Here is a 22,494-nt window from a genome sequence, read left to right on the forward strand (position 1 = left end):
CCCGGTTGAGGTCAAAAGATAACAGGAGATAAGGTATGCGAACAGGGCTGGGTAAACTGTAAGCCTCTGCAGATAAATGTTAGTTATCGCAAAAATGAACACACAGAAAAATAATCTTGGGCTTGCAATGTTGGACTTTTGCTTTATGACCAGTGCAGGGGTTGAAGGGCCAGCTGTGGGGCTGCCGACCTAGCGGCCCCACCCCCAGAAGAGGAGTGACACAGGGGGTGAGGGAAAAGCAAAGTGTAGGGCCCAGGAACCGAGATATCAGTTCAGAGTCGCAGAACTGGGGAGAGTGGGTGGGAAGAGAAGGCCGGCAAGGAAACTAGGAACAGAGAAATCTCTCGGAGGCGGCTACGAAGGCTGGGGCAGGTGGCGGGTCTCTCCTGAAAGCGGCTTGTTGGGGATTCCCGATTCCGAGTCCTCCGGGAGCCTCAAAGAGGAGCAGAACTGCCGTACAGCAGCGCTGCTGCTGGGCGGGTAGCCGGAGAAAACTAAGCGGCGGCTCAGCCTCCCAGCAGGCACCAACCGGCGAGGACTAGGCGGCGGTTCCCCTCCCAGCCGCGACCAGCTCTGCCGCGCCCAGCCCGCAGACCTGGGATTGGCCGGAGCGGCTCGCGGGGCGGGGCGAGGGCTGCTGGGAGGCGGGCCCTGAGACGGGCGCGCGCGCGCGCGGTGGGGCACGGCGGCGGCGCGCGCGTGCTCCGTCGGTCGGTGCGGCGGCGGCGGAGCTAGCCATGGCCGTGGGTGACGGGCTGGTGTAGCGCCGCGCGGGGCAGGCGGGTGGCGACTGAGAGAGACGGGCATGGGAGCGCCGCAGCTGGATGGTCGTGGTGGCCTGGGCTGCTAACCGCGCACCTGGAGCCGAGAGCCGGCGGCAGCGGCGGCGGCGGCGGAGCGCCGGGCAGGTGAGTGCAGTGGAGCGGGACCCGAATGCGGCGCGGCTGAGGGGCGGCGCGGTCGCGGCGGGCCTCTGAGGTGCCCCCGCGCGGGCCGGCGGCGCGCTCTTGCACGCCACAGCCTGCGGCGCCGGCGACTGAGTGGCCGCTCCGCGCTTCCTGCCGACGCGGAGGACGCCGGCCCGCGGGGGTGCCTCGCTCGCCTGAGGCCCTCCCGGGGCTCTCCAAGGTGAGCGGCTCTCCCCGGCCTCCGGGCGGCCGGGACGCGGCCCTTTGGGTTGCGTTCCTGAGGGGCGTCTGCGGAGAGGCGGCGTCCTCGCCCCTTGTGTCTGTGCGGACACCTGCGAGCTCCTGCTCCTCAGATGCCTTTTTGCGCAGGGTGTATTTTAGGGGCGGGGATCCTGGACTGTTGGGATAGGGTCGTGTTTTCAAATTCCGGCGCCGCCACTGAGCAGCCCTGGGGCCTTGGGCCAGAGTATCCGGATTTGTTAGTGGGAATAATTATACGTACTTCACAGGGTTGTTGTGAAGCTAGGACAGGATGATGTACATGACCGAAAAGCGAGTGCTCGGTCAGTGGTAGGCTGTTAGGAGTAACTCTGCTGCAGCATCTTCCCTTGTTAGCTATTGCTGATTGCTGGCTGCGGGTGTACTTTTGGGGGGCACATTTATTTCCGAAGCGCTTTGATGTTGCAGTAACCTCCACTGGAGTTAATACAGGAGCCTGTTATCTTAACAGTGGCCGAAATACGAATCCTATAGCCTCATCCTAGAATGCTGGAGTCTCTCTCTTTTTTTTTTTTTTTTTTTTACTAAGGCTGCCTTGGAATACTTGTCTCAGGTACCGAGTGGGAATTGCTGTTTAAATAAAACAGCGAGTTTTAGGATTCGCTTCGGATGCAAGGTGGTGGGATATATGAAACTTGAAGTGCTTTGCTGTTTAAATAATCTTAAGTGACACTTGAACTGTCACTTGTTACAGAGTATAAACAGAGAAGAATATGGAAACAGACTCCTTTTTTTTTGCATTGCTACATACGAAGGGAGTGACAAGTGCTTTTGTAAACATCATCGTGGGCAGTGTTATTGTCTGGTGAAGTCATCATAGTTAAATTAGATGAGTACTTATTTTGAAGCACTGAATGGGTGTTTGGAAATACGATTCCTAATAAAATCATCTCCAATGAGTCAGAATTCTCAGCAGTTCATTAATCATTTGGGGATTTTTAGGTTACACTGTAATATTTTTATGGTAAAAGCAGAACTGCTTAAGTCATGATAAAGTAGCATAGGAAAGGGTGGTCAGGATAAAGATCTTAACCTAGTTCCAGAAGGCAAGTGTGGAACAAAGTAAAAATCTTAAGCTTTAAAACTGGGATTGTATTCACTAAAGCAAAAATGACTGAAATCAAAAAACTTTTTTGTACAACCCCTGATTCACATCCTAATGAGGGTCTTCTACCTTCAGAGTGGTTTTTTTTTTTTTTTTAATTTATTTATTTTTGGCTGCGTTGGGTCTTCATTGCTGTTTGCCGGCTTTCTCTAGTTGCGGCGAGCGGGGGCTACTCTTCGTTGGCGGTGCGCGGGCTTCTCATTGTGGTGGCTTCTCTTGTTGTGGAGCACGGGCTCTAGGCACGTGGGCTTCAGCAGTTGTGGCGGGCGGGCTCAGTAGTTGTGGCTCTCGGGCTCTGGAGTGCAGGCTCAGTAGTTGTGGCCCACGGGCTTAGTTGCTCCGCGGCATGTGGGATCTTCCCGGACCAGGGCTCGAACCCATGTCGCCTGCATTGGCAGGCGGATTCTTAACCACTGCGCCACCGGGGAAGACCCACAGTGTTTTTTAGAAGTGGAGAAAACCGAGTTGGGTTTTGATTTATTGCCTTTTTCCACCTCTTATCTGTATTTCTTGCTTTTCTTAGAAACTCATCCATAAAGGCTTTTGATCCAACTTGCTTTGTAAATGTAAACAAAATACATAGAAGAAAATTAAACATTAACCTTGTAGTCTAAATTATCTCCTTCCTTGTAGTCTAATTGTGTTCTCCCTAAATTATAAACTCCCCTGTGGTCTCACTGGTGAACCCAACAGTAGAAGCACTGCTAGCCACTGTGAAAAGGCTAGGGGTCAGAAGTCACACCTTGGCTCTTAGGCCTGGTCCTGGGTCCCAGATAGCTGGGACTTTGGGGATGTCACCCAGTCTTTCTGGGCCCCAGTTTTTTTTTTGTTTATAGAATTTGAGAGTGTGTGGCCAGCAGGATGGGGGGTGGTGGTGGTGGATTAGAGTATCATATTATATAAAGGAACCTTCCAGGATACTCCCCTTTTATGGTTTTCCTTCTCTTCACTCTGTTTCTCTATCTCTTTTGTTGACTTTTCCTTCTCTTCATGCATTCAAAACATCCTAATGCCTCAGGGTGTCCAAGCCCGTCCCTCTAAGTTTTTCTACCTGTATTCTCTCTGAGTGATCGCATCAAGTCCTGTGGTTTAAATACCATCACCGTGCTGTTGACTCTCAGAGTTTTATCTCCAGTTCTGAACTTCACATTTCTTCTACCTGCCTACATATCTTCACTTCGTTTTTCTATCTTAAACTTGACAGGTTCAAAGTGGAGCTCTTGATTTCCATTCTTGAACCTGTTCCTTCCCCAGCAGTCTGCATTTCATAAGAGCACCCCTCTACCGGCCTTTTCCACCTACTTAAGTGAAAAATCTGGTGGTCATCCTTAATTCATCGCTTTGCCTCACCGCTTCCCCACTGACCCACACGGCCAGTCCTTCAGCAAACCCTGTTGACTTTGCCTCCAAAATGTATCCCGAATATATTTACTTCACTTTATTATTATTATTCTTTAAATATTTATTTATTTTTTGGCTGTACCGGCTCTTAGTTGTGGCACATGGGCTCAATAGCTGCAGAGCGTGGGCTTAGCTTGTCTCGTGGCATGTGGGATCTTACTTCCCCTGACCACGGATTGAACCGGCGTCCCCTGCATTGCAAGATGGATTCTTAACCACTGGACCACCAGGGAAGTCCCTACTTCACTTTATTTTTTATTGTCACCACCCCAGTTGTTCCTAGGTAGTAGCTTCCTAACTAGTCTCCTTGCCTCTGGCCTTGCTCTCCTACAGTCCATTTTCAGACAGCAGTCAGAGTGATCTTTACTTACTCTCCTGCTCCAGGGGCTTCTTATTGCACTAAGAAGTAAGTCCAAACTCTATCTGCATTATCAGCTAATTATCTTGCTTATTTTCTTGTTTATTTGTTTATGGTCTTTTCCCTCCAACATATTATAATCCCTCTGATGGAAGGGACTTGGTCTTCCCTGGGGTATTCTCAGTAACCAGAACAGTGTCTGGAAAATTTAATTAATGTTGAATGAATGAATGTGTGAATGAAATACATTATAAAATCTTCCAATTCCAAGTATAACATGTACTGAACACATTTGACCCTTTTTTGGTCCCACATTTGTGCAAATGAGGAAGTGATCACAGGGCCTAGGGTTATTCTATTACGTATCCTTACTTTCTCAGTCTTCATTAAGGTACTGTACCTCCTGAAAAGGCTAAGCATTTAGACGTCAAGCCGTTAATAACAAAAACAAATGTGGATTTTGTTCATTGTATACTAGATCATTAGTATTTTTGTGAATAAGAAACCATACAAGTTTTCCAGCCTTGTTTTGTTCTTTAGAAGCATTGAATTCTGGTCTTGACTGGAGGGGACTGGTTCTATAGAATGTGGTAGTTTAGTCCAGTATTGCATACCAAATCCTATAGGGTAGCGGTTGCAATTTTTACAGAGAACAGGTGTGTTTATTTATTTCAATTACCCTTTTTTAAAAAATCTGAGGCCCCCCCCCTTGTGTGCATTTATGTAAATATCCTCTGAACCATTTGATTCAGTTATCATATCTTACCATATCTTGGAGAGATAAGTCCCTATCATTTGGCTTCTGCTAACTGCTCACTTGCAAGCCTTGTCATGTTGTAGAAAGAGGCAAATAATTTAGGATTTTCCCCCTGCCTGAGACTGAAGCCCCAAAGACTATCTAGTAGGTTTGTGAAGAAAGAAGGGTATGGAAAAATCAAGGTGTAGAATTCCATTGTCAGAGTAGATAATAGGAAAAAGATACGTTGGAGAAGGAAATCCTAGACTAGAAGAACAATACTGGAAATTTAGTAGAAGAGCAGAAGAAAAGGAAGATAAAGGAGAATATTATAGATTTTCAGGCTTGTGTGGGGCATCTTTGCTTCTCACTCCTTTTACCTTCTCATCTCCCTCTCCACATTTTGACACTTTTTTTTTTTCCTCTGCCTTCTCTCCACTCCCTGATTTGTATGAGCTATTTTTCTAAGGAGCGCCTATGTGCCTTTGGTAGTCTGATGTCTGCTGGGTCACCTTGTGTGAAAGAATACTATCCTTTCTTGAAGAGGCCTTTCTGCTTTCTCATAATCAAAGTCTGACTTCCTGTATTTTCCAGCCACTGGGTCCAGCTTTACCCTTTGGAGTGATTCTAAACTGGTGTACTTCCTTTTTAAGTTGTTCTCTCATATATTCCATGGTAACCTTTATGTTATCATCTCCAGGTTAAATAATCCTGAGTCACAAGCTTCCAGTTGAGAGAGGAAAAATGAAAGGTATTAGATGTATGGTTGGGTGTGTATAGTGTGTTACCTACCAGTTGCTCTGATAATGCAGGTTGCGTATCTCTAATTTAGACCTTTCTTTTTCTGAGTTGATGGTTTTTTTTTGTTTTTGTTTTTAATAAAAAAGACGTATCTAAAAGGAGAGTGACATTGAATTTAAAAATTTTACAAAACCTTTTTCATGTACAGTCCTATGAGTTTTAACACATGCCTAGATTCTTGTAACTATCACCACCACTAACAATGTACAGAATAATTCCAACACCCCAAAGAATTCCCTCATGCTACCCCTTTGCGGTCAGCCTCCCCTTCATTTTTAACACTTGGAATTATTTTTTTATTTTTTATTTTTTTGGCCACCATGCGGCTTGTAGGGTCTTAGTTCCCTGACCAAGGGTTGAACCCAGGCCCTTGGCAGTGAAAGCGCAGAGTCCTAACCACTGGACCACCAGCGAATTCCCTGGATTTATTTGTTTTTTTAAAGGGAAGATCTCTCATGCATAGAATATGTTAGAACTTGGAATAAGTGGATAATTGATTAACCTAATTGTTGGTTTTCTTTTAGAGATATAAATGAAAGAATTTCAGTCTTCAACATAACGGGTTTACATGCAATAAAGTAATAAACTTTGTAGATGGAGGAGTGTTTAAAAGGCTTTAAATTAAAAAAAATAATTGTATAACTTCTGGAACCTGTCAAGTGAGGCAAATCCTACAATGTCAAGTTACAATAGGGTGCATCTAACAAAGAAATTTGGAGGCTAAGTCTGTGATAAAATCATAAAGGATGGCATAACATATCTTCTCATGTGTCTTTGATAAACCCAGAATCCCATTTACTGCAATCGCAGGGTAAGTTAGGGTAAACTGGAGATTAATTTTGCCAAGGATTATGTTATGAAGTCTCAGCTTTTCTCTCTTCTCTCTCTCTAGCATTGTCACCTCTGCTAGACTATCCATTTTATTCCAGCACTTAGTTGTTTCAGGTATTCAACTCTCCTAGGGTTTGAGGGAAAGATGTGGTATCTTTATAGCTATGGTGTATTGCAAAGGTAGCTTTCCGTTATTCGTTTAACTTTTTTCCAGCCTAAAGCAGTCAATAATTTAGAAATTTCCTCATTTCCTCAAAAAATTTACACGTCCTTCCCCTGAGTCCTGGCTCCATGATCTGTCTTTCCCCCACTTCTTCACCAAGAATGTATATTTCCTTATTTTCTTGATTATTTAAAGTAGGTCACCTGAGGTTATTATCTTTTGAGCCTTTAATAGGGGGAATTTACTGCCAAAATAAAGAAAGTTAATCTGGCAGTCCCCTGTGTTGTGGTATTGTTAGAGCACAGGTCAGCAGCTCACAATCCCCTACTGCAAACCCCGGAGGGACTGCTGCATCCCTGACCCTGTAGCTTGTCTCCTGCTGCTCTGGCTACTTGGGAGACCACCAGGCAAATGCTCATTTGCCTTCAATGGAAATGCGAACCTGATTATCCATGCCTTCAGGAGGAGGATTATGTGGATTAAAAGAAATCCATGGGTAATCCAGAAGCTTTATTTAAACTGCAGTTTAACCACTTTCCTGACCATAGTTTTTCTTTGCATTTCTAATAACTAATTTATAATATTTACCAATTTCATGTTTACCTCTTTGTACTGTTTAGAAGTAATGGTAGTTACGAAGTAGAGAAGATGTGGGAAGGGACAAAGGAGTTAGATAATCTACAGGCATTGCCCCACATAACTTGGTGTTGACTGGATGGTTTAACCAGTAAGGTTTAGTAATGCTTACTAGACCTTGAAGCCCTGAATTCCATGAATTCCTTACCTGCTGAGCCACTGGAAGAAATTTGAGGTGACTGTCAACAAGAGGCCAAACTCCATTTTGAGACATTTGTACTTTACTAGCTTAAATGATTGAGCTTTTATGATTTAAATGAGTATTGCAGATTGTCAGAATTATAAATTTACTGCAATTTGAAGTTCTCTTTAATGTTTATTTAATCACTTAACCTGTTAAACATTTTCATAGGAGTTAAAATGAAGACCTGCTGTTTGAAATCGAGGTGCTCATTTCTTGTAGCCAGGCCGCTATTTACTACCTCTGACATGTTACTTACATGTAGTTACACAGTAACTAATTTCTATTAAATAGTTGAAATATGGTCATTTAAAATTCCTTGTTCTTGAACTACTGATTTAGTGTAGATCTTGTATTTAGATATCATACTATTAAAATCAGTGTTTTCCTCTGACTTTATAAATCATTACAAATTGCTGCCCTTATGTTATCTGAACACAAATTTATTTAAAACTTATTTCTGCAGTTGTATATTTTCAAAAGTTAGGTTCCATGTTTATCAGCTACGTGGACATCATTCCTCCAATGAGATTCATTGTAGTTAATTATTAGAGGCATGTCCTGGGGAAAACCAACTGGAGTTCTCTTAACACGCTTGTTTTTTGCACTGTGAGCCTAAGGAAACATCCATAGAAGATGGTTGTTGATTTTGGACAATGTTATGATCAATTATAATTATTTTATTTTTGTTCTTTTTTTTTTGGCGGTACGCGGGCCTCTCACTGTTGTGGCCTCTCCCGTTGCGGAGCACAGGCTCCGGACGCCCAGGCTCAGCAGCCATGGCTCACGGGCCCAGCCGCTCCGCGGCACGTGGGATCCTCCCAGACCAGGGCACGAACCTGTGTCCCCTGCATCGGCAGGCGGACTCTCAACCACTGCGCCACCAGGGAAGCCCTAGTTGTCTTAACTCTTGATGTACTTCACCCAACATTCCATTATTAAATTATTAAAATTTTCCCTAACAGAGAGGCTTCTGGGTTTTAGATTCTCATTCTACCTACAAGTAATGTCTACTCTGTGTGTGTGTGTGTGTGTGTGTGTGTGTGTGTGTGTGTGTGTGTGTGATAGAGAACTATATATGCTGTACCAACCAGTAACAATTGTTTTACCTTTAACTTAGGAAGAATTTACTATCTTCTCCTTGAGAGCCAGGCAATTATTTTTTAATCAGTGACTTCTTTAATTCTATGTATTCTATTGTTACCTGCTTCCTTTTATCAATATGTTCTTTTGTCATTTGAAGCTGTGACTGTCAATATAGTCTATTAGAAAAACTGTGTGATTTACTATATAGGATTAAACTATAACCAAAGTTAACATTATTGAATGCTCACCTATGTGTCAGGTTATGCTAACTCCTCTTTGTGCATTATTCATTTTATCTTCATAACAAACTTGTAATGAAGGTACTAATGATATCCTCATTTAAGAGATGAGGAGGGCTCCCCTGGTGGCGCAGTGGTTGAGAGTCCGCCTGCAAATACAGGGGTTCCGGGTTCGAGCCCTGGTCCGGGAAGATACCACATGCCGCGGAGCAGGTAAGCCCGTGCGCCACAACTACTGAGCTCGCGAACCACGGCTGCTGGGCCCACGTGCCACAACTACTGAAGCCTGTGCCTAGAGCCCGTGCCCGTGCTCCACAACAAGAGAGGCCACCACAATGAGAAGCCCATGCAGCGCAACAAAGAGTAGCCCCTACTTGCCGCAACTAGAGAAAACCTGCACACAGTAACAAAGACCCGATGCAGCCATAAAAATAAATAAATAAATAAATAAATAAATTTATTAAAAAAAAAGAGATGAGGAAACTGAAGCTTCGGGAAGTTAATATGCCAGGTGGCACACAGCTTTTAAGTGGGAGAGTCAGGTTTCAAACTCTGGTCTGTATGACTCTAGAATTTATGCTTTTGCTTATTTATTTATTTTTAAATTTATTTTTTATTGAGGAATAGTTGATTTACAATATTATGTAAGTTTCAGGTGTACAACATAGTGATTCACAATTTTTAAAGGTTATACTCCATTCATAGTTATTATAAAATATTCCCTGTCTTGTACAATATACTCTTGTAGCTTATTTATTTTATACATAGTAGTTTGTACCTCTTAATACCCTACCCCAGGAGTCCCCAACCCCCAGGCCACAGACCAGTAGTGGTCCAAGGCCTGTTAGGAACTGGGCCGCACCACAGGAGATGAGTGGCAGGTGAGCGAGCGAAGCTTCATCTGCCGCTCACCATGGCTTGCATTACTGCCTAAAGCATCTTTTGCATTACGACCTGAACCCCCTCCGGTACCCCCCCCCCCCCCCCCAGCCTGGTCCCTGCCCTGGCCGTGGAAAAATTGTCTTCCACGAAACTGGTCCCTGGTGCCAGAAAGGTTGGGGACCACTGCCCTTCCCCATCTTGCTCCTCCCCCCTTCCCTCTCCCTACTAGTAACCACTAGTTTGTTCTCTATATCTGTAAGTCTTTTTTCTTATATTCACTAATTTGTTTTAATTTTTATATTCCACATATAAGTGTTATCATACAGTATTTGTCTTTCTCTTTCTGACTTATTTCACTTAGCATAATATCCTCCATATCCATCCATGTTGTTACAAATGGCAAAATTTTGTTCTTTTTATTTATGACGGAGTAGTAATTCATTGTATATGTATATATACACCACTCTTCTGTATCCACTCATCTGTTGATGGACACTTAGGTTGCTGTGAACACTGGGGTAGAATTTATGCTTATAGCTGATTGCCTCAATAGTTTTTTTATTTGTTAGGTCCTTCAGAGGAAGGTTGAAAGAGACTATATATACTTTTTTTCTTTTTTTTTTTAAGAGGGCCCTTCCTTTTTTATTTTTTTAATTAATTAATTTATTTTTGGCTGTGTCGGGTCTTCGTTGCTGTGTGCAGGCTTTCTCTAGTTGTGGTGAGCAGGGGCTACTCTTCATTGTGGTGCGCAGGCTTCTCATTGTGGTGGCTTCTCTTGTTGCGGAGCATGGGCTCTAGGCATGTGGGCTTCAGTAGTTGTGGCTCGCGGGCTCTAGAGCGCAGGCTCAGTAGTTGTGGCGTATGGGCTTAGTTGCTCCGTGGCATGTGAGATCTTCCCAGACCAGGGCTCAAACCTGTGTCCCCTGCATTGGCAGGCAGATTCTTTTTTTTTTTTTTTTAATTTATTTTTTTTCTGTGAAACTACAAGTTTACAAGTGAGGAGAGAACTGCCCCCGGCCCATGCCTCCTGCCCCCACCCATCACACTCCCAACGGCAGGCAGATTCTTAACCACTGTGCCACCAGGGAAGCCCGAGACTATATAAGTTTAAAGTGTTGTTTTTTAGTGTAATAATCACCACCTTCATTTTATAGTACCTGGGTATTTGAAAACAGGAAGCAATTTTCTAATCATTTAACCATTAACTTTCACTCTCTACTCTTAAACAAGTTTTTATGTGTATAGTCCTGTTTTATGGATTAGAGTTAAGAGTTAAAGAATGAAGTAGTTATGTGATATAGTGTACCTTTTTTTTCTTAAATAAATATTTATTTATTTATTTCGGTTGCACCGGGTCTTAGTTGCGGCATGCGGGATCTTTAGTTGGGGCATGTGGGCTTCTTAGTTGTGTCATGTGAACTCTTAGTTGTGGCAGGCATGCGGGATCTAGTTCCCCGACCAGGGATCAAACCCCGGGCCACTGCATCGGGATCGCGGAGTCTTACCCACTGGACCACCAGGGAAGTCCCATACCTTTGTTCTGAATGTAAGATGAGCTTTTCCTTTTCCCTTGGCTTTACAATTGGACTGTGGTTTTGTGGTTTGTCATATATGTGTAAGTAACAAAGATACTTAATGTATGACTTCGTATAGTTAGAGGTCCTAGTCTGCTTGTGTAGATCATCTTTACAGAGTTTTTAAATAAGAAAACACAAAATTTTTTTTTTCCTCTTCTGCTTAGGTAATTTGTTTGGGTGGTATATTAAAACATGTTGCTAAGCTTGATCCTAAATTATTGGGAATAGAGGAAGTTAGACATAAATTTACTTTTTTTTTCATAAATTTACTTTGAATAAATGAACCAATAGACTACAGTTGTTAATCCCTTAACTTAAAAAAATAGTGAATTGAGAAGCATTTTTTTTTTCATATTCACATGAGAAAGGAATGTGAGCATTAACATTACATCTACAATTAGTAGTACTCAGACACATAGAAGGAGGTGCATAGGACACAAAGGAGGTTTTCTTTTTAACTCTGGAGCCCAGTTGTTTCAGGCAAGTTTCTGGTTGTGATGCCATTATAAGCCATTATGATAGCACGTCCAATCTGTAAATGGGGGATTTGTGATTATTTTCTTTACTGCTGAAGAGTTGAGCTCTTACTGAGTATGCCTCTTCCCATAGTCAAGCCGTGAGTGGGCTCAAATTGGGGCAGGTGGGTCTTTTCCCTCTTCGAAGTCTGAACTTTTTTCTGTTGACAGTAATCTCAGTGACTCACAAATGTTATTTTAGTTCCCTAGTTCGCCTTTAACATTATTTCCCAAACTGTGTATTATTTTACAAAATAAAAAGCAAGCACTTAGAACAGGAAAATCCTATCTTGTAAATTCCGTAATTATTTTGAGCTAATCACTATTTTAAATTCATTTATAAGCAATGGTTTCTATAGATGAGAACTGTGTAGTTACAAAATTACAGGTATTCTTTCGTCATTCCTGAGTGGGTGTGGAGACCTAAAGCTACCGATGTATTATCCATTTTGAAAATGAACTATTTAATAACTTAAGAGAAGTTTTGGACTGACTACATCTAGTTAGTTGTATGCTAAGGTTGGGATCTGATTTTAGTAAAGGAAAATATTTTTAAGGAATACAGTCCTTTTTGAAGTCTTCATATATTATTGACAGTGTCAATAACGTTTGCCTTAAAATGTAATCTTAAAAGGGAGCAATTTTTTTTTTTAAGAAAATTGCTAAGGTCATTTTATTTTATTTTTAAAATTAATTAATTAATTTTATTTTTGGCTGCATTGGGTCTTCGTTGCTGCACGTGGGCTTTCTCTAGTTGTGGCAAGCGGGGGCTACTCTTTGTTGTGGTGCGTGGGTTTCTCATTGTGGTAGCTTCTCTTGTTGTGGAGCACAGGCTCTAGGCACGTGGGCTTCAGTAGTTGTGGCCCGTGGCTCAGTAGTTGTGGCCCGTGGGCTCAGTAGTTGTGGCCCACGGGCTCTAGAGTGAAGGCTCAGTAGTCGTGGCACATGGGCTTAGTTGCTCCGTGACATGTGGGATCTTCCCGGACCAGGGCTTGAACCTGTGTCTCCTGCATTGGCAGGCAGATTCTTAAAACATTGGATCACCAGGGAAGCCCTAAATTTTTTTTTTTTTTAATTTTTGGCCGTGCCATGCAGGTCGCAGGATCTTAGTTTCAGGACCAGGGATCAAACCTGCGCCCTCGGCAGTGAAAAGCGTAGAGTCCTAACTGGACCGCCAGGGAATTCCCTGCATTATTATTTAAAATGGAAAAATTCTTTATTTTTTAATGTACAAAGTTTATTTTTTTCAGGAATTGAAAAATACATACCAATTTAAACTGAATACACATTAAGTTAGTGTTTTATTTCCTAACTATGCAGTTGATATTATAAGGAACTGCTCCATTCAGTTAAAACCTAATGAATAACATCAGCTTTTTCTGGCTTACTTTTCTGAAGATAATTGGTACATAAACATATAATTTTATCCTTTTTATTTACTTATTTATTTTTATTTTGGCCATGCCGTGTGGCTTGCAGGATCTCAGTTCCCCAACCAGGGATTGAACCCAGGCCATGGTAGTGAAAGCCAATAATCCTAACTACTAAGCCACAAGGGAACTCTCTAGATTCAGGCTTTCTGAAAGGATACCCAAAAACTGATATACGTTGGTTGCCTCTGGGGAGTGTAATCTCGGTTGCTGAGAGACATTTGTGGTAGGGAGACTTTATTGTATATCATTTTGTGCTTTTGAATTATGTGCCTTTGAATTTCCTTTTGTGATTTTGAATTTATGTAATCAATGCATGTAATACAAAGTAAAGAAATTCAGCTATTTTGATGATTAAAAAGGTAATTTTGTAAGGTATTACAAAATTAAATACAGTGGACACTATAATGTTTAGTTTAAGTATCACTAAAGCTTAAGAAAATTGTATTTATTCTGTCTTCTACATTGACTTGTATTATACCTGTACAATTAATGCATAGGTGGGTAAGATGGAGGTCTAACCCTGTGTTAGGCATATTAATAATGATAGCCAAAATTTATGGAATGCTTACAATATAGCAGGCACTTTGCTAAATCCTTTATGGTGGCATTGCTTGTTTGCTGCTTTTCCTCTGAGGGAAGGGCTACTATCAAGAATATTAATTTTTCATTTCAATTGTTACCTCTTTCCTATATTGAGCTGTCAAAAGCAATTTTAGGGCTTCCCTGGTGGGGCAGTGGTTAAGAATCCGCCTGCCAATGCAGGGGACACGGGTTTGAGCCCTTTGGGAAGACCCTACATGCCGTGGAGCAGCTAAGCCCGTGTGCTATACTACTGAGCCTGCACTCTAGAGCCTGTGAGCCACAACTGCTGAGCCCACGTCCCACAACTACTGAAGCCCACGCACCTAGAGCCTGTGCTCCGCACCGAGAAGCTACCATAATGAGAAGCCTGCACACCGCGACGAAGAGTAGCCCCTGCTCCCCACAACTAGAGACAGCCCGTGTGCAGCAACGAAGACCCAATGCAGCCATAAATAAATAAATTAATTAATTTGAAAGAAAAGTAATTTTAATATCAAATCCTCACTGGTGGCAGTTCTCAGATGTATTCACATTTTTCTACACACCAGGATCCAAAGCTATTACTGTCTCTTTGAAGGAGATATCAAGTCGATCCAGGACGAGCAGGATAATTATTTTAGTCAATAGTTTCTACTCCAAATGCTTCAATCTTTTTATGAGACTGCTTTAGCAGCTATTAAAATTTGTCTGAAATTTTAAAAATAGATTAATTTGGTTGCCTCTAATCATCAGATTATTTGGAGAATTGCTCAACTGTCCCTTGATTGCCTTTGTACAAGTAGCCCAAGATCCTTGGAGTAGAATTATAAAATACACTTCTGTGATCTGAGGGCAGACTTGGAAGGATTCCCTTCAAAGGTAGGGAGACAGGGAGGGGAAGTGTTACAATATATGCAGTCCAGAAGAGCAGTGAGGGATGCTTAACTATGACAGTGGGTTTGAGAAGGGGAAATTTGCATTAGAGAGATATTGAACATTTTTTTTTAGATGTATTTATTTATTATATATTTATTTAATGTACTTTTGGCTGCATCGGGTCTTAGCTGTGGCATGAGGGATTTTCGTTGTGTTGTGCGGGCTTCTCTTTAGTTGTGGCATGCAGGTTTTCGCTTCTCTAGTTGTGGCGCACAGGCTCTAGGGCACAGGCTCTGTAGTTGTGGCGCGTGGGTTCCAGAGCACGTGGACTCTGTAGTTTGCAGCATGTGGGCTCTAGTTGAGGTGCGTGAGCTCAGTAGTTGTGGCATGTGGGATTAGTTGGCTCGGCGACATGTGGGATCTTAGTTCCCTGACTAGGGATTGAACCCGCGTCCTCTGCATTCATTGTAAGGCAGATTCTCCACCACTGGACCACCAGGGAAGTCCCGATATTGAACATTTTGCAAGTTACTGGGTTTCTAGAAGGAATAGAAACATCAGGAGGAACAGGAAAGTTTCTTTAATTTTGTTTAACAGGACTGTGTTTAGGTACATATATGTGTATGGTGTGTAAGAGATTCACGTTTTGGGTAATTTCTTCTGTTAGGAAAAGTAATGCTTTTAGAAAAAGATAACACTCCTGCTACTTTCAGGTTTTATTTAAAAAATAAAGTTAATAGGAATTACATTTCACCTTTCCTGAGATGTCCCTAGTTATTCAGTAACCATATGCTAGTTGTAAAAAATTCAAATAAAGAAGGAAAATACAAGAGAAAGTGAAAGTCCCCTTTCAGACCTTTCTGCTCCAACCTCCTCTGTTCTCCCCATTCCCATTGCCCTCCTCAGAGATAATTATTGTTTTTTTTTAAACATCTTTATTGGAGTATAATTGCTTTACAATGGTGTGTTACTTTCTGCTTTATAACAAAGTGCATCAGTTATACATAAACATATGTCCCCATATCTCTTCCCTCTTGCATCTCCCTCCCTCCCACCCTCCCTATCCCACCCCTCTAGGTGGTCACAGAGCACCGCGCTGATCTCCCTGTGCTATGCGGCTGCTTCCCACTAGCTAGCTATTTTACGTTTGGTGGTGTATATATGTCCATGCCTCTCTCTCACTTTGTCACAGCTTACCCTTACCCCTCCCCGTGTCCTCAAGTCCATTCTCTAGTAGGTCTGCATCTTTATTCCCGTCTTGCCCCTAGGTTCTTCTGACCATTTTTTTTTCTTTCTTTTTTTTTTTAGATTCCATATATATGTGTTAGCATATGGTATTTTTCTCTTTCTGACTTACTTCACTCTGTATGACAGTCTCTAGGTCCATCCACCTCACTACAAATAACTCAGTTTAGTTCCTTTTTATGGCTGAGTAATATTCCATTGTATATATGTGCCACATCTTCTTTATCCATTCATCTGTCAGTGGACACTTAGGTTGCTTCCATGTCCTGGCTATTGTAAATAGAGCTGCAATGAACATTTTGGTACATGACTCTTTTTGAATTATGGTTTTCTCAGGGTATATGCCCGGTAGTGGGATTGCTGGATCATATGGTAGTTCTATTTTTAGTTTTTTAAGGAACCTCCATACTGTTCTCCATAGTGGCTGCTTCAATTTACATTCCCACCAGCAGTGCAAGAGGGTTCCCTTTTCTCCACACCCTCTACAGCATTTATTGTTTGTAGATTTTTTGATGATGGCCATTCTGACTGGTGTGAGATGATAAGGGATAATTATTGTTATACTCAGGCATATAGCCTGCATTCCTTTCTCTGTACATTTTCATATCTATCTATCTATCTATCTGTCTATCTATCTGTTTTCCTGGGTTATCTTTCCTTTATTTCTTTGGCACAAAGTAGTAGATACATGTATATTTTCTTAATTCCTCTTTACGAAGAGTAACATATTACAGATATATAAGTTATTTTAAATAAGATCATTTTACATTTTCTATAAGTATCTCTTTTATATTTGATTGAAGTTTACCAAGACAGTTATCGTTTTTGACTTTAACACGTATTTTTCCAGTTTATTTTTTTTTTTAATTATCTTTTGGCTGTGTTGGGTCTTCGTTGCTGCATGCAGGCTTTCTCTAGTTGCGGCGAGAGGGGCCTACTCTTCATTGTGATGTGCGGGCTTCTCATTGCGGTGGCTTATTGCAGAGCATGGGCTCTAGGCACGCGGGCTTCAGTAGTTGTGGCTCGTGGGCTCTAGAGTGCAGGCTCAGTAGTCGTGGCACATGGGCTTAGTTGCTCCACGGCATGTGGGATCTTCCCGGACCAGGGATTGAACCCGTGTCCCCCTGCATTGGCAGGCGAATCCTTAACCACTGTGCCACCAGGGGAGCCCCCACATATTTTTCTAACACCTATTTATGTTTTCAGATTTGTGCTACACAGACTTTTTCCTTAAAGAGATTCTTTGAAATCTGTTCAAGTTAGGGAGGACGTATGTGAACAGGGGAAACCTAGAGACACAAATGTGGTTGACTCTTGGATTGGAAGAATCAACATTGTGAAAATAACTGTACTATCCAAAGCAATCTGCAGATTCAGTGCAATCCCTATCAAACTTTCAATGGCATTTTACACAGAACTAGAGCAAAAAATGTCACAATTTGTATGGAAACATAAAAAACCCTGAATAGCCAAAGCAATCTTGAGAAAGAAAAATGGAGCTGGAGGAATCAGGCTCCCTGACTTCAGATTATACTACAAATCTACAGTAATCAAGACAGTATGGTACTGGCACAAAAACAGAAATACAGATCAAAGGAACGGGATAGAAAGCCCAGAGATAAACCCACGCACATATGGTCACCTTATCTTTGATAAAGGAGGCAAGAATATACTGCGGAGAAAAGACAGCCTCTTCAGTAAGTGGTGCTGGGAAAACTGGACAGCTACATGTAAAAGAATGAAATTAGAACACTGCCTCACACCATACACAAATGTGGTTGGCAAAATATTTAATCTCTTAGGTTCTCAGAATTTAAGAGAAGACTTAGGGATCACTTAGTTGCTAGACTAGGAAACTGGGTCTCTTGTGTTTACTGTTCAGGAGGAATATCTCCAGTGTTCTGTGTTTCCACTTACATAGAGTTTCACTCTCTGGAACTCTGGTGAGAAGATGGATATAGAAGAATGGATGGTAGTACCATTGCATGGTTTTAGGCATGTTTTTTAACCAAGCAGCTATAGAGTAGTTGCTTAATGGATCTCTGTCAAGGTGGAGGACTATCAGACTCACTGAAAGATATTTTTTATGCAGATTCGTAACTTTTTTGGGTACATGACAGATACTACTTTCAAAATTTGAAAGTACCAAAAACACCCTTCCTCTCTTCCCTACAGGCAACCAAAGCCATCAGTTTCTCATATGCCCTTCAGGGAGATTTTGCTTTTTCCAGTATATACATGTGTATGTATTCTACTCTTCCACACACTGTTTATGTAAATATCATATTCCCTTCTTTTAAATTACATAAATAATTAGTAGAGGTTGGAATTATGGACAGAAAGGGAAACTGATGTATATTGTACCATGGATGATAGCTAGCCTTGACCTACAGAGATAATATGCATAGCTCTTTAGTTGATCTGTATAAGGTATTCTAAAACCAGTTATTACTTCCTTCATCCATTTCTGTACTCAGTAGACTTGATTCAGTTTTGCTTCTGCATTTCTGTCACTAGGTGTATGTGAAAAAATTCTGTAGTTTTTTCTTTTTTCTATATAAGCATTTAATCCTTTCACTTCATTTCTTTTTTTTTTTATTTTACTTTTTGGCTGCACCGTGCAGCATGCGGGATCTTTAGTTCCCTGACCAGGGATGGAACGTGTGCCCCCTGCAGTGGAATCTCAAGAGTTTGTTAAGTGCTGGACTGCCAGGGAAATCCCCTCACTTCATTTCTTTATTTTTTGTTATATTTAGTAAGCAGTTACTGTCTACTGTCTGTGGAGTCTGCTGCTGTTTCCTTCCCCCCCATTTTTTTTTGGCAGCAGCTTTATTGATATATAATTTGTGTATAATACAGTTCATCCATTTCAATTGTACATTTCAGGTTTTTTTGTATTTTCAGAGTTGTGCAAACCTACCAAAATCAATTTTAGAAAAATTTTATCACCTCAAAAAGGAACCTTTTAGCTGTCATTTTCCAATCCCATCCTTGCTCCCAGCCCTATGCGATGAATAATTTATGTCTGTGTAGATTTGCCTATTCTGGATATGTCATATAAATGGAATCATATAATATGAGGTCATTGTGAATGGCTTCTTTATCATGTTTTCAAGGTTCATCCATACTGTGGTATCAGTACTTCCTTTTAACTGCTGAATAATTCTGTTTCCTTTTTCAGTTTCACTAATAAATGTGTTTTGCTAAGTATTAAGGCTGTTAATCAGGAGTATCCATGCCCTAGGTTTTCCTTCTGTGTATCACCTAGTTGTTAACATTTTGCTGTGTATTGATAAATCTCTAATAGTATTGGCAAAGAGAGGGAAAAGAGTGAGCTGTTTGTTAATATCATTGGCAAGCGTTTTACTTTAAAAGGAGTGTGAAACTTGGGAATTACTCTTAGATTTAATTTTTCATGTTTTTTCCCACAACCCCTAGTATTTGTTTATTTTTCTCAGGAGAAGGATTTATTATTTGCCCAAGTAAGGAGAACACTGGGGGTCTTTTCCAAAGCAGTGTCTCTTCTATTATTTATTATTTAATAAATTTATTTATTATTTATTTGAGCTAATACTGTCTATAATATCTCCACCTGAACTTAAATTAAGGTGGAACATAGTCAGATGTAGAACTAGAGTGTTGGAAAAGAGACAGTTTCATATCTGGAGCACTCTTATTGTGAAACCCAGTACAGACTAGTCTCTCGTAAAGAGTTTCATAGAACACCTTGAGTTGCCTTAATTTAATCTCGGGTATTTTGTGGTGGCCCCCCCGCCCCCCGCCGCATGGCTTGTGGGAACTTAGTTTCCCAACCAGGGATTGAACCTGTGCCCTCAGCAGTGAAAGATGGAAGTCCTAACCATTGGGCCGCCAGGGAATTCCCAATATATATATATATTTTTGGCTGTACGCCGGGCCTCTCACTGTTGTGGTCTCTCCTGTTGCGGAGCACAGGCTCTGGATGCACAGGCTCAGTGGCCATGGCTCACGGGCCTAGCTGCTCCACGGCATGTGGGATCTTCCCAGACCGGGGCACGAACCCGTATCCCCTGCATCAGCAGGCGGACTCTCAACCACTGCGCCACCAAGGAAGCCCCCCAATATTTTAAATAATGATTTCTGAGTTAATCTATCAGGCATCAAAGAACATTTAACATATGTTGTTTTTTATAAAGAGATTGGTTCCTGAAGTGTTTTGTTTTTGTTTTTGTTTTTTGGCTCTGATGGGCTTTTTCATGAATAGACAGGAGGTTTTTTTTTCCCCCACATAAGTATTTTAAGATCTTTTTCAAGAACATGAGAAGTATCTCTTCAGCCAGATGATGTCTCTGTTGAATTTTCAGGAGATGGAACTGGTGTGGTAAGAACTCATGAGTAGGGCTTCCGTGGTGGTGCAGTGGTTGGGAGTCCGCCTGCCAATGCAGGGGACACTGGTTCGAGCCCTGGTCTGGGAAGATCCCACATGCCGCGGAGCGGCTGAGCCCGTGTGCCACAGCTGCTGAGCCTGCACTCTAGAGCCCGCAAGACACAACTACTGCAGCCCACGTGCCTAGAGCCTGTGTTCCACAGCGGGAGAGGCCACCGCAATGAGAGGCCTGAGCACCGCAATGAAGAGTAGCTCCCACTCACCACAACTAGAGAAAGCCTGCATGCAGCAATGAAGACCCAACACAGCCAAAAATAATAAATAAATTAAAAAAAAAAGAACTCATGAGTAGGCTTAGTTGTCTTGATGCATCACTGCTCGAAAGTGTGATCCCAGTGCCCATTGCCATGCCCACTGTTATAGCCTTCAGAAATCAAAAGTTAATAATAAGAAAATGTGGGTTTGTATTTTGTCTTCATTTTTCTGTTAGTTCTTTTTATTGTATTTTAGGGAAGTACTGGATTGCTTCAATTGCGGGGGAACCCCACTAGTTCATTACTACTGACAGTTTGAAAAGCACAAGGAACTGTCAAATGTCTAGGCTCCAGCTTTCAGGGAGCCTCTTGTTATGTGGATTTAGGTTTTCAGGATTTTATTTTATTTTATTCTTTTTCAGGATTTTATTTTTAATTGAAATTTTAATTGAGATAATAGTAGATTCATATGCAGTTGTAAGAAGTAATAGAGGTCTTTGTATACTTCACCAGGTTTCCCCCAGTGGTGACATTTGTAGAACTATAGTATAGTATCATAACCAGAATATTGGCATTTATACAATCTACTAACATTATTCAGATTTCTCCAGTTTTACTTGTATGTGTGTGTAATAAGTTCTACACAGTTTTATTACCTGTGTAGGTTTTTGTGTGCACCACCACAGTCAAGGAACCTAACAGTTCCAACGCCATAAGGATCCCACGTGTTGCATGTTTATAACCACATCTACCTCTAGCACCCACCCTGCCCACCTCCATTCCCCACTGCGGTTCTTTATGTAAATGAAATCATTCAGTATGTAACCTTTTGAGATTGGCTTTTTCCACCTGGCACAGTTCCCTGAAGATTCATCCAAATGTTGCATGTATTAGTAGTTTGTTCCTTTTTATTGCTGAGTAGAAGTCCATGATATGGATGAACCACAGTTTGTTTAACCATTCACCTGTTGAAAGATTTGGATTGTTTCCAGTTTTTGACTGTTAAAAATAAAGCGAGGGCTTCCCTGGTGGCGCAGTGGTTGAGAGTCCGCCAGCTGATGCAGGGGACACGGGTTCATGTCCCGGTTCGGGAAGATCCCACATGCCGCGGAGCGGCTGGGCCCGTGAGCCATGGCCGCTGAGCCTGCGCGTCCGGAGCTTGTGCTCCGCAACGGGAGAGGCCACAACAGTGAGAGGCCCGCGTATGGCATAAATAAATAAATAAATAAATAAATAAAACGAGTATGAACATTTGTTTTTTGTGCGAACATAAGTTTTAATTTCTTTGGGATAAATGCCCAAGAATGCAGTTGCTGAATTGTATCGTAAATGCATATTTAGCTTTTTATAAGAAACCGCCACAGTCCCTTTTATCATACAAGAACTAACAGAGAAGCCTTCTCTAAACAGATGCTAGCTGCAATATATAAACAAATCCTAGCTGAGCTGCTGTTCTGGTTGAAGTAAGCTTATAGTTCCACCTGCTTGATCACCACCCAGGGACTGTCCCAGCCTTGTCTGCTCTCTTCACCCAGGCTGGAACTCAGAGCTGGACAGGTGAAGTCACTTTAAAGAATTAAAAAAAAAATTCAGAAGTGATTTTAGGCTTGTTACTGGCAAAACTGGTATTGGAACTCAGGTTTCTTTCTTATTTTTTTTAAAGTTTTATTTTTATTATTATTATTTTTAAAATATGTCTTTATTTATTTTGGCTGCACCACGTCTTAGTTGTCGCATGTGGTATCTTTAGTTGCAGCATGTGGGCTTCTTAGTTGCGGCATGCGTGTGGGATTTAGTTCCCTGATGAGGGATTGAACTCGGGCCCCCTGCATTGGGAGAGTGGAGTCTTACCTACTAGGCCACCAGGGAAGTCCCTGGAACTCAGGATTCTTGATACCTAGTTTTTGTTGTCTTTATAAATCAGTTATACTTTCATATGTATGGTTTGAAGGATCAAATAGTCCTCCAAGGTTTGTTATCAAAAACAATAGCATTGGGTTTCCCTGGTGGCGCAGTGGTTGAGAATCTGCCTGCTAATGCAGGGGACACGGGTTCGAGCCC

The 22,494-nt window shown here is 41.8% G+C and overlaps 1 protein-coding gene across 2 annotated transcripts in view; it reads left to right on the plus strand.

Annotated features, from left to right (window-relative positions):
- The first annotated feature begins 708 nt into the window (after positions 1-708).
- PIK3CB (phosphatidylinositol-4,5-bisphosphate 3-kinase catalytic subunit beta) overlaps positions 709-22,494 on the plus strand; it is a 200,333-nt gene continuing 178,547 nt past the window's right edge. The window contains exon 1 of one of the 2 annotated variants that reach the window (XM_081234606.1): positions 709-908. The gene's annotated coding sequence lies outside the window, so the exon portion shown is untranslated. Of the gene's footprint in view, positions 909-1,062; positions 1,129-22,494 lie in introns of those variants that run through there. The other variant, XM_081234607.1, reaches the window with a different exon arrangement.

Source organism: Mesoplodon bidens (assembly GCF_964165515.1).
Source record: "Mesoplodon bidens genome assembly, chromosome: 5".
NCBI classification, from domain to species: domain Eukaryota; kingdom Metazoa; phylum Chordata; class Mammalia; order Artiodactyla; family Ziphiidae; genus Mesoplodon; species Mesoplodon bidens.